The following is a 12,654-nucleotide window of genomic DNA, read 5'->3' on the forward strand; positions in this document are numbered from 1 at the left end:
ACAGCACTATTCATAATAGCTAAAAACTTGAACCAATTCAGATGTTTATCAAGGTGGAAATGCATGAGCAGCTATTACTGTGGAGATCACTGTAGTCCGGAGTACTAAGTACAGGTGCATAGGTACCCAGCAGTTTCCTGCGTGCCTTTGCCCTCCTCCCCTCCAGGTCCAGCTCTTCTCCCCAGCTGCTAACCCTATTGACCAATAGTGGCTTCAGGCCCACCATCAGACATTTGACTGGACCATAGGAGTACTGGCTACACCAAGGCCAAAGCTTCCCAAAGACCTATCCACTAGTTTCTCCCTTCACAGTTGGGTGGATGTGTCTGGCTTCACAGACTGATTGAGGGACTCCTCCTCTGATCATCCAATACCACTTCTAGACCTTTACTTCCCCAGCTCCTCCCACAATTGTGAAAGGTCTTATTCCTATAAGTCCCTCATCCCATAACACCTATGGTAACCGCTCCCCTGGTGAAACTCTGGCTGATACGGTTACTGCTAACAAAAGTAGTTCCAGGGGAACAGAACCTTAAGGATGGGAATATGGAATTGGTTCATTTATCTGACTAGATTTAAAGGTATTAAAGACTGTTGCTGGGCGCCTGGGTGGCTCAGTTGGTTAGGCGACTGCCTTCGGCTCAGGTCATGATCCTGGAGTCCCGGGATCGAGTCCCGCATCGGGCTCCCTGCTCGGCAGGGAGTCTGCTTCTCCCTCTGACCTTCCCCCCTCTCATGTGCTCTCTCTCTCTCTCTCTCACTCTCTCAAATAAATGAATAAATAAAAAAATCTTTAAAAAAAAAAAAAAAAAGACTGTTGCTAATGGTCAATTGGACACTGGCCATCTATGGCATTTAAGTAAAGTACAAACTTACTTAAATGACCACCTGTAGTCAGTCATCTGCAATCATGCTCTTAGAGAAAGCAAGGCATAGAGTACCAAGTGGTTACTGCCATGTAAGATTTTAGTACAAATAAAAATCACAAAGGACTTGACCGCTTCTGAGTACTCTGGAGAGAGTCAGTAAAAAAACAAAAATGGTGAACTCGATGTTCTACATGGCCAGATCAAGGTCCAAGTGAACAACCAGAAAGCTTCTATGACCTCCCTGAAAGAAACCCCTATCTTCTGTAGGTGTGGAGCCAAGATTTCTGGAGTCCAAACCCAAAGTCTAATCTTGCAGATGGCTAAATTACAATGCAAACAGAATTTATATCTGTAAATGTACTAAAAACCATCGAATCGTATATTTTAAATGGATGAATTTTACAGTATGTAGGTTCCCCCCCAAAAATAAATTGCAACTTTTACAGAGTTTCATGCTAAATTTAGGGCATGACTGGGAAGAAGAGGGATCCTGAACATTGGAATGGGGACATATGGGCAATTTCTGATGAGGACTTCCAACTCTAAAGTCTGCCAAGCCTCTTCCGTCAGCGGAAGCACTCCTTTCTCCCCCCTCAGAGGAGTTTAGTCTCCCCTTGTCTCTCCCAACGTGAGGACTTGCAAGGGGCTGTTGATTTCTCTTAGGACCCACTCCTACCATAGATCCTTTCTCTGTCCTATCTACAGTTACTGATGACCTCATCCAAGCTCATGGCTTTAAGTGTCATCTCCATACCGATGATGCAGATTTATAGCTCCAGTTCAGGCCTCCCTCCTGAACTCCAGACTCATATATTCATTGCTTCTTTCAAACTTCTGCTTGGGTGCCTAACAAGCATCTCAAAATTAACTTGTCGCAAATGAGCCCTTCTAGTTTCTCTCCCCCAACCTGCTCCTCCATGGCTAAAATTCCTGGTGTCATCCTTATTTCTTCTCTTCCTCTTACACCCACATCTAAAACACTAGCCAACCCTTCAAAAACATATCCAGAATGGACGACATCTTGCAGTGTCCACTGCCATCATCCTGGTCTAAGGCTTCATCACCTGTCCCCTGTGTTGTTGGAGTCGCCTCCTAGCTGGTTTTGTGCTTCTAGGTTTGCTCCCCTTCAGTCTGTGTCCAACACGGCGCCACAGTGATCCTGTCAAAATGCAAGTCAGATCACATTATTACTTTGCTTAAAACCTTGCAATGACTTCCCATTTCCTTTAGGGTAAAAGCTAGAGTCAGTACGAGGGCCTGAATGACCCCAGATGATCTCTACCCACTTCCACCTCTCTGACATCATCTTTTTCTACACACCCCCTCATCACTGCACTCAGCCGCATTGTTTCAGGGGTGATGACCATGATGGGTTTGCGCCACCTCAGGGCCTCTGCTCAGCATGCTTGTCCTCCAGATGGCCGTGTGCCTCGCTTCTTAGTACTTCTCAGTCACTTTCCCAGTGAGGCATTCCCTGGCCACCTTATCTAAAACTCCAAACTCTCTCCACTCCTGGTGTTCCCTTCACCTTTCCCTGCTTCATATTTCTTACCTGTTACTTATCATTCTCCTACATAGTGTCGATGGGCAGAGATTTTTGTCCTTTCCTCCCCTTCCACCGCTGTATCCCCAGTGGTCAAAAATTGTGCCTAGCCCATTGTCGGCTCTTGAAAAATCAAGTGTAGAAGGAAAGAATACAAGTACGCAAAACATTTAACATGGTGTGGTAGGTACTCAGTTAAGTTAGCTGTTATTATTTAGCTGATCCTTTCAGCCACAAAACTAGGAGGTGTTCTAGACCCTTCCTTTTTTTCCTCCCACTCCCATATTTCAATAGTCACAGAACTCTATAGGATCCATCTTAGCTTAACCCCTCCTCATTCCTCACTTGGATTATTGTTACAGGCTCCACACTGAATCCTGTCCTTTTCCCCCTTGTTTTTTTCTTTTTCTGAACATTGCTGCTGGGATTTTGAAATCACAAAGCTGACCATGTCAACCTCCTGCTTAAAATTCTTCAGTGGCTCCCTAGACCTGAAGGGATAATGTTTGTACTCTTTCACTTAGTACACAAATCCTTTCCTGATCCCGCTGTCCAACTCCCCTTTCCAGCCTCTTTTTCTGAGATTCTTCCTCATACCCTCCAACCAAGCAGAGGCACTTGGCTCTTGTACACGTCCTTGCTTCTGTATATGTCACGACCTTCTTCCTCTCTCTTTGTAGAATCCAGCGACTCATACTCATCCTTCACATCTCCTTTCAAGCCCAAGGGACTCCAGAAATTCTTCCTGGACCTCTGAGTCTGACGTAGGGGGCACTTCTCTGTGCTACGTGACTACAGTCCTGCAGTGGAGATGGTGGTGTGCTGGTGTGCCTCCCCCACCGGTGAATGCAAACCTGGAGGGTAGGAGCGGTGTCACGCTGCACTTACATCTCTGTGCAAGCACAGAAATGAGGGGGCGGAAGTGTGTGCTGAATGAGTGATGGTTGTGAGCTAGCAGGTTAAGACGCTGCTACCTTCCTGAGGCTGCCTTGTCTAGAAGAGGTGAGGCAGTGTGGAAGGTGGGAAGCAAGACATTCACACAAGGGGCATTTAGCGTTGGTCTTCTCTGGGGGTTGGAGAATAACCACTTCAGAGAGAATAGGGAATGGGCCAGGCTCTTTAGAACAGCAATAAAAGGATAAGCATTTTTTTTTTTTTTTTTTTTTGCATTCTGGATTTGAAAAAAATTTTCTGATATTTTCTTTGTGCATTTCCTTTCTATTATCCCTTAGTATCTAACACAGTCTAATGGAAAATTCCAACCTGCCTTAGCCGTTCTAAAGGATTCCATGAGAAACAGCTTGGGTCCATGATTGAGCTGGAGTATTAAATGGGTAGCCATGTTCCTCCCAGTGATGACAGCAATAATCTTTTCCAACCAGAAGAATTGTAAATGCTCTATCACCTTGGAGGGTTTAAGATTTTGCTCTCTGCTTTCACCAAAGAGAAGATAAAATTTACAGTACACAGGGCTCCCCACCCACAGATTCCTTTTCCTGAGCTGAAATCTTGAAGCTTCTGTGTTTTTTTTATGAGGGGGGCTTCCTGCCCACCCCCACCTCCACCAAGAGCTTAGTAAATGCTTGAAATGAGGACAAATTCTGATTGGTTGTCCAGACAGAAAGAGGCATTCGGGCTGGTCAGTGCAGAGGTGGATGGTGCAGGGAAGGAGTGGGGTGGGGGATGCAGAGGTGAGGAAAGCTCCCTCTTCCCAGATCACTGCACAAAGGCACAGCCCCGTGGCCAACACATAAACACATTACTCGGGGCACCTGGGTGGTTCAGTCATTAAGCGTCTGCCTTTGGCTCAGGTCATGATCCCGGGTTCCTGGGATCAAGCCCTGCATTGGGCTCCCTGCTCGGCGGAGAGTCTGCTTCTCCCTCTCCCACTCCCCCTGCTCGTGTTCTCTCTCTTGCTGTGTCTCTCTCTGTCAAATAAATAAAATCTTAAAAAAAAAACACACACACACATTACTCAGCTGTGAGAATCTCATTCTTTTGAAATAAATTGTTGTAGGAAAGGGGCAAATATTCAAGCAACAGTTGGAGTGTTTGCAATTCCAACTTCCACTGATGAATTGAAGATGGTAAGAGGGTGACAGAGGACATTGATTCAGAACAGAGTGTGGAGACTCTGGTGATAGAAAGCGATCTGCTCCAGGCGAGGTCTTGGAGGGCATGGAACACAAAAATAAAACCAAGCAAGTGCAATGGATAAATAATGGAGAGAGGCAATAAAGCCACCTTATAATCACTGAGAAAATACCCACATTAATAAATGGTGAAAGACAGCTAGGAGATGCTGAAGATGAAGGAGGGGACTCTCTCAGAACAGCCAGTGATGATGGGAAAAGTGAGGATCTCAGAGGCGGGGTACAAGTAGCAAAAATAAAGGATGATAGACCCCAACCTGCCATTTGTTTCATGTGAGTTTAGAGCACATCTATATAGTTTCCTTCCTTTAAAAGAATCAGCCATTCCTATAAATATTCATCTTCACGTAGCTAGAGAAGAGTGATTTTAAACTCATAAAATTTTAGTGCTGGGGCTTAGAAGCCATCTCTTCCAAACTCCGTCAGGTTACAGATGAGGATCCTGGGGTCTGGTGGGGGGGGTAGCAGGGAGGAACGTGATTTGTGCAAGGTCACATTGTCACAGCATTCTTTCCATGACACTAGGAGTTTCCAGGTTTCTAAAGTAAAAAGGCTCCATTTTTTACCTCAAATATGTTGAACATTCTCACATGATCAAAGCTGTGCTTTTAGTATCTACTGATTACAAAATGTATATGCAGTAATGATAAAGGTCTACCAGGAATTCAATAAACTTCTAAAGTACATTGCATTGTATTAATCACAATAGCATCCAAAATGCATAGTATATCCATAGTTTCAGTCTCTAGGCAGCTTGGTGCTCAAATGGTCCATAACCCCGAGGTCTCCCAGGGCTGGCAGCTTCCAGGTTGGGAACAGGGCCCCGCACAGGATGAGTTGGCTCTTTCCAAACCAAGAATGGAAAGAAATAATTCCATTCCACTAAGAATAAAGAAGGTAGCAAGTGAAATCAAGTACCTTATTTTGAAAAGAATCTCATAAGGACTTTGGGTAATTTCAGACCACAGAAGAAGAGGGTCATATTCTGGGAGTCTGGCCCAGGGCTTTGATCTTGGCAGGATTATCACCAGGGGATTCATCAGGAAGTGAATCGAGAGGGAAGCAGAGCAGAGGAACAAAGACTGCTTTTCTATCTTTACAGGTAAGAAGGACATTCATTCTGAAGTTGGAGGAACTCAAAGTGTTACAGTTCAGGCCTGGGAATTGGAGGAGGGTTGGTGGGAGGGCGGGGGAGAAGACTGAGGGCCACAGTGGTCCCTAGACCAGGAGACTGCTGAGTCTGGAGGATCTGTAGGTCACACAGGTGGGGATACCCCTGGGGGAGATCTGGGTCAGTTACCATTTATTGAACACCTACTGTGTGCTAGGGCATTCTGCTAGGTGCTTCACACACAGCATTTCATTTAATGGCAGCACTTCAAGGTAGAGGCTATTATCCCGGGTATGGTCCGGGAAAGAAAGGCTTAGAGAGGCTTTGTAACTCCTCTAAGCTCTTAGGGCTGGAATTGGAAACCACACAGCTTGATTCTAAAGTGCCTGTTCCCAGCCACAACTTTAGCAAGCAAGAACGTAGCAAGCCATCCTAAGGCCCAAATGAGATAATCCATGTAAAGTGTTTAACACTGCGTCTGGGCTTCTTAAAAGGGTTTATTACATGGTGATGATGATTATCAATATTTTTTTTTTTTTTTTTTTTTTTAAAGATTTTATTTATTTGACAGAGAGAGACATAGTAAGAGAGGGAACACAAGCAGGGGGAGTGAGAGAGGGAGAAGCAGGCTTCCCGCGGAGCAGGGAGCCCGATGCGGGGCTCGATCCCAGGACCCTGGGATCATGACCTGAGCCGAAGGCAGACGCTTAACGACTGAGCCACCCAGGTGCCCCTGATTATCAATATTTTTAACATGACTTTGGAAGTGCAAATCCCACAAAAAGGTTGAAAACAGTGGGGTGTTGTAAGAATATTAGAGTGTGAGATCTCCTAAGATGGGGTCTAAAAAAATTAGAATCATGGCCCTGGTTTAGAGGGAGAAACCTCCCCCCATCTCAGTGTAGTGACAATGAGCCTGGAGATGTGGCCAGGGTACAGAGGATGGATGTGGAATTTTTTTTTTCTTTTTTTTTTGAGAGAGAGAGAGAGCACATGCACATGCGTGAGTGGGGCGGTGGGAGGGGCCGAGACAGAGGGAGAGAGAATCTCAAGCAGGCTCCACACTCAGCTCAGAGCCTGATGTGGGGCTTGATCCCACGACACTTAGACCATGACCTGAGCAGAAACCAAGAGTTGGACGCTTAACCGACTGAGCCATCCAGGTGGCCCTGGATGTGGACTTTGATGATGCCCAGGGGTGACCAGGCTGCCCCCACTAGGAATGACAAGAATTGCCACCAATGTAGGGGGCCAACCCTGAGACAGGCAAAATGTGGCATGGGACCCTGTGTGGAGAGGGAGAGGGAGAGCTCCTGGGCTTCGGGGAGTCGGAAGATTATTTCACCACCAATTACTTTCATTTATTGTTACCCATTTCCTTGTGTTCAGGTGCCTGTGAGGGGGATACATGCCCACAAATGACATCATAATAGAAGACTATAGATATGGCTGTGATCCAAAAGAGCTGAGCTTCACTGGTAGAAAGAGTTTGAATAAGTGTTAAACCTAGTCAGTCTACTCACTAGATCAGGAGTAGCCCTTTAGAACAGTTATTCAAAATCTCTGTTTTGAAAACCATGGTGCACTTCAACGAGGGTCCCGCCATGGTATTTAAGAAAGAAGGCATGGTTTGGTAGTTGGAATTTTGAAAAATTGTATGTTTCATTTTAGAGAATTAAAATTGCACATATGGGGGTACCCGGGTGGCTCAGTCGTTAAGTGTCTGCCTTCAGCTCAGGTCATGATCCCAGGGTCCTGGGATCGAGGCCCGCATCGGGCTCCCTGCTCCGCGGGAAGCCTGCTTCTCCCTCTCCCACTCCCCCTGCTTGTGTTCCCTCTCTAGCTGTGTCTCTCTGTCAAACAAATAAATAAAATCTTTAAAAAAAATAAAATTGCGTATATGTAGCAAAAATAACTCTCTTTGAAATTTCAAGGAGGCTTTAAAAACCTCACACCCAATTGAGTTTATTCTTTCTCCAGGGAGAAAACTTCTTTTGCCGAGAACAGTTTAATCCATGAAACTGGCTGTTACAGTCCCAGGTAGAGGATAAGATTTTTCTACTTAATTTGACCAAATGATTGAACAGGTTTTATGGAATTTGGCAAATTTTCCTCTGGAAGTTGTCATTTTTAATTTTTGTTAACTGAAAACAGGGAAGTATGTACGACAATATCCGCCAGAGAGAATGCATTGTTTGCAGTAATTGGTTAATTTGAGGAGGTTCAGATGGTATGTTCTTCCAGAAATTGCTCCAAATTGAGGCTGGTCCATCCTGGAAAGGCTTGATGAGATGGGAAATACAGAATTTTGAAGACCTTTGTGGTGCACTGTATCCAAGGTTTATTGTGAGAGGGAGGAGGTGTGTTAACACATTGGTATTTTCAGGCGACATCAACACCAATTGTCTGGAGAATGACAAGGCTCAGCATATCATATAAAGAGATTGGTCTTCTGATGGCAAGACTCCCAAGCAGAAATGCATCCTAATGGGGACAAATGGGTGTTAATAACATAAATAGTCTGGGACAGGCACTCCACAATAAATAGGGTTATTACAAAGCCTGATCAGGATGTCAGACTGGTGAGGACAGAAAATGTTTCTAATCCTTCCACATCATACCGAGGAAGGGAAGCTGGCCCAAGGAGGAGTTTGCTGTGGAAAAGAATTTGTGCATTTTTCTCATAAGCCAAAATTCTCAAAACTTTGTCAGTCTGGGGTCTGCTGTGTAGACCAAAGCTTCTCCCGTGACTCAGCCTCCCCTCAGCCACGAGGTTACTGCAGACATCAAGGACTCTGGGCTCTGTGTTGCCTAGAAGGCCTGGTTGGTGTCCCACACAAGGAGTCCCAGACCTGTCAGTAGCTCCGCTGAGACACTTCTGTTCTCTTGAAGAATCTTAACAGATATTGGGATTACTGTCTGTGATGGTGAATTTTGAGTGTCAACTTGACTGAGCCACAGATGTTTGGTCAGACATTATTCTAGGTGTGTCTGTCAGGGTGGTTTTGGATAAGGTTAACGTTTGAATTGGTAGAATGAATAAAGCAGATTGTCCTCCCTAAAGTTGGTGGACCTCACCCAGTCAGCTGAAGGACTGCATAGACCTAAAGACTGACCCTCTGTTGAGCAAGAAAGAACTCTTCCTGCCTGACTGTCTTCGAACTGGGATATCGACTTTTTCTTGCCTTTGGACTCGAATGGAAACATCAACTCTTCCCGGGTCTTGAGCCTGTGGCCTTCAGATTGGAACTTAACACTATTGGCTTTCCTAGATTGCCGACTCGCCGACTCGCTCCGTAGGTCTTGGAACTTCCCAGCCTCCATAATTGCATGAGCCAGTTCCTTATAGTGAATCTCTTTCTCTACATATATGTACATACACATGCTGTTGGTTCTGCTTCTCTGAAGAGAAGCAGGTCTCCTCTCTGGTTTTGGGAGCTTCCAGTGTAGTAGTCAGAGTCTTTCAGAGAAACAGAACCAATAGCATATATATATATATACACAAGAAGAGATTTATTATGAGGAATTGGCTTCCATAGTTACGGGGGTTGAGAAGTCCCAAGATCTGCTGTCTGCAAGCTGGAGACCTGGGAGAGCTGATGGTGTAATTCAGTCTGACTCTGAAGGCTAAACCAGGGCTGCTGATGGTGTAGATTCCAGTCCAGGTGTGAAGGCCTGAGTAAGAGCCAGGAGGACCGAGAGCAGAAGATTGATGTCCTACCTCAAGCAATCAGGCAGGAGAGGCTGAAATCTTCCTTCCTCCCCTTTTTTATCCTATTCAGGCCCTCAGTGATGCCCACCCACACTGGGGAGGGCAAATTGCTTTACTGTGTCCACTGATTTTAATATTAATTTCATCTGAAAACATCCTCAGAGACACACCCAGAAATAATGTTTAGCCAAATATCTGGGCATCTTGTGATCCAACCAGGTTGATGCATAAAATTAACCATCACACCCAGTAAGTATTGTCTTGGTGGGAAGCAATGCCCCATTTCCTGCTACAGAAAACCAAGGGTCTGGTGGTGTCTCTCCCCACACCTTGGCTGCAAGTGCAGGCATAGGACCTGCATTGGCCCCGTCGGATGCTCCTGCCTGGCACCTTGAATCTTAAGAGGAAGGGGCTTGGGGCGCCTGGGTGGCTCAGTTGGTTGGGCGACTGCCTTCGGCTCAGGTCATGATCCTGGAGTCCCTGGATCGAGTCCCACATCGGGCTCCCTGCTCGGCAGGGAGCCTGCTTCTCCCTCTGACCCTCCCCACTCTCATGTGCTCTCTCTCATTCTCTTTCTCTCAAATAAATAAATAAAATCTTTAAAAAAAAAAAAAAAAGAGGAAGGGGCAGCTAAAGCTCACTTCCGGTAGCAGCAGAGAGTGGCTGATAAAGGATGCTTGTCTTGGCTGTATGGATGAACTTAGTTTCTTCTCATTTTTAAAGCCTAGTTCTCCAATCACCATTGGCTTCCTAAAGCCTCCTGTATCTTTCCAGTAAATGTCCTCAACCGAGATCGAAAGATCTCTGTGACTTGTAACCAAGAATTTGACTGGTACAGAGGTGAGGCCTGTCTTCCAGCCTGGTCACTCGGAACCAAGACAGCTCTTATTCCTGTTCTGTGTCATGTGTAAAATTACAGACAGATGCCTCCGACCATAATTGAATGAGTGAGCCCTGGGAGGGGTGCTGAGGCTAAAGATAATAATAACATCAGCTACAGTGATTGAGCCCCTCTCATGTGCCAGCACTTAGCCATGAGCTTCTCTTGCTTGCATTGTCTCATCTGATTATCACTACAACTGTCTGTGGTTGGTAGTATCATTATCCTCACTTGGCAAATATGGAACCTGAAACGGAAAGATGAAGGAATTTGCCTAACTTTGTACTGTCCTAAGTGGCAGAGCTGAAGTTCAAACTCAGGGCAATCCAGAGCATCTGAGTCTGTAGTCTGTGCCTGCAAAGGTGTAACTAGTGTGGCGGGTGTAGTGAGACTCTGTGAGTCCCATCTGGAGGCTTTGGAGGAGAGGTGTACAGAGGCAGTGGGGAGGGGAGGCAGCCAAGAAGGATAAGGGCCAGGTACGTTGATAAGGGCCATCTTAGAGTCTGCTCTGGTGTTTCTTGGCCAAGAAACGCCAGAGCCTTCTCTATTTGGGCAACACACTCTACCTTCGCTAGTTTAAGCAGAAAGGGGTGGGCTACAGGGTATTACTTAACTTGTAGAATTCCCAGAAGGGGCTCATATCATACTCAGATGCTACAAATTTATGAATGCTGCTGCCAGGGGAAATGACCAAACAGAACTCTGGATTGCTCTTGGAAACCTACTGCTGCCCTTGCTGGCCACCCAGAACCTTTGATGCTAGGGACAGGAACCATCATCCCCACTGCTCCAGAAAAGCCAAATCCCTCTGCCCCCACCCTCACTGGAAGATCCAAACTCCCGGAACATGGCGACTGACCCATATTGCCCCCTTTGCCTTCCAGGTTTCTGTGGACGTCCTGGCTTGGTGGACCTAGGTCACATGTGGAACACTAGCTGCAAAGAATCTGCAAAATGTAGTTTTTAGCTTTTCAGCTTCTTTGGTTCAGGAAGGCACCTTACAAGGAGGTTGGAGTGGTTGCTGAATGGTATTGTTACTGCTAACGGCATTTTCTCAACTCTACTGCCCTCCATACACATGTGTGGTGGAAAATGGGTGTGAGGTCCTTATACTCCAAGTTGATATCATCCAAATCTACATCTACAAGGGATCTCAGGACTCACCTAGAGCAGAAGTTTTCAAACTCTGGTTTGCAGATCCTTGGGGTTCCTGGTGGGACATTAGGGACTGCTACAGTGATCAAGGAGGGAGGTGGGGGAGGGGCAGAGTAAGCAGGTGAGGCTTTATAACAGCCCAGCTATGTGTTTCAGATTCTGCATTTAAAAAAAGGGGGTGGGGGCACGCCTGGGTGGCTCAGTTGGTTAAGCATCCGACTCTTGATCTCAGCTCAGGTCTTGGTCTCAGGGTGGTGAGTTCAAGCCCTACATTGGTCCCATGCTGGGCATGGAGCCTACTTAAAAAGACAAAACAAAAGATCCCAAGTCATTGGCTAATCTAACTTCTTTTTACTGATGAGAAAACAGGGATTCGGAGATGCAAATACCTTGTCCATGGTCACGGATACTAGCCAGTGCTAAAACTGAGACCCAAACAAGCACTTCTCCTTCCTCTGCTGCGCCATGATATCTGAAGTGGTGTTATTCAAAATTGCTTAGCATGCAAGACTTTCTGGGTCTAGCACAGGTGGTGATAATGACCTGATTTCAGCTTAAATATCACTGCTCCGGAGAAGTCGGCCTGGATCCACCAACCCAAGCCTGCTCCCTGTCATACGCATTCTTGAAGCCTATACTTCTCTCTTGTAGCATTCTGTACAATTATAATGAAGATTTTAATTGTTGTATTGCTTAATGTCTATCTCTTTTGTTAGAATTTAAGTTCCATGGAGAAAGGACTTTGTTGGTCTTGTCTATTGCTAAATCCCCAGAATATGGCAGCTTCCAAAAGATAATCCAAGCACCAAAAGAGGGTGGATGTTGGGAAGGCTAAGTCTAAGCCCTGCGTCCAGGCTTCCCTGGAGCAGTGTATTGGCATGAATGAGGACTACAAGGTGAGACCACCTGAGTTCAGCCCCACCTGGGTCTCTATCTCCTCATCTGTTAAATGGGCCTAATAATTACATTCTCCTGTACTGTGTGAGGGAAACAGGAGAGAACGACTAAAATTTGGACCTAAACTTGGACAGGAATTTCCCATGGCCAAACTACGGTAGAAAAATTGTAATTCTTGCCTTGGTATTTTGAAATCTATGGAAAGAATAGTCAGAATGTGAGGTCTGAAGCTGTTTCTGAGAGCCTTGAAACTGAGCTTCTTTGTTTTTATAGTGCCTTCATTTTTATATTCTGATTGAAAAAATAATAAATGTAAATTATAGAAAAAGTAAGA

This window comes from Phoca vitulina, unplaced genomic scaffold (assembly GCF_004348235.1).
Source record: "Phoca vitulina isolate PV1807 unplaced genomic scaffold, GSC_HSeal_1.0 scaffold2, whole genome shotgun sequence".
Taxonomy (NCBI): domain Eukaryota; kingdom Metazoa; phylum Chordata; class Mammalia; order Carnivora; family Phocidae; genus Phoca; species Phoca vitulina.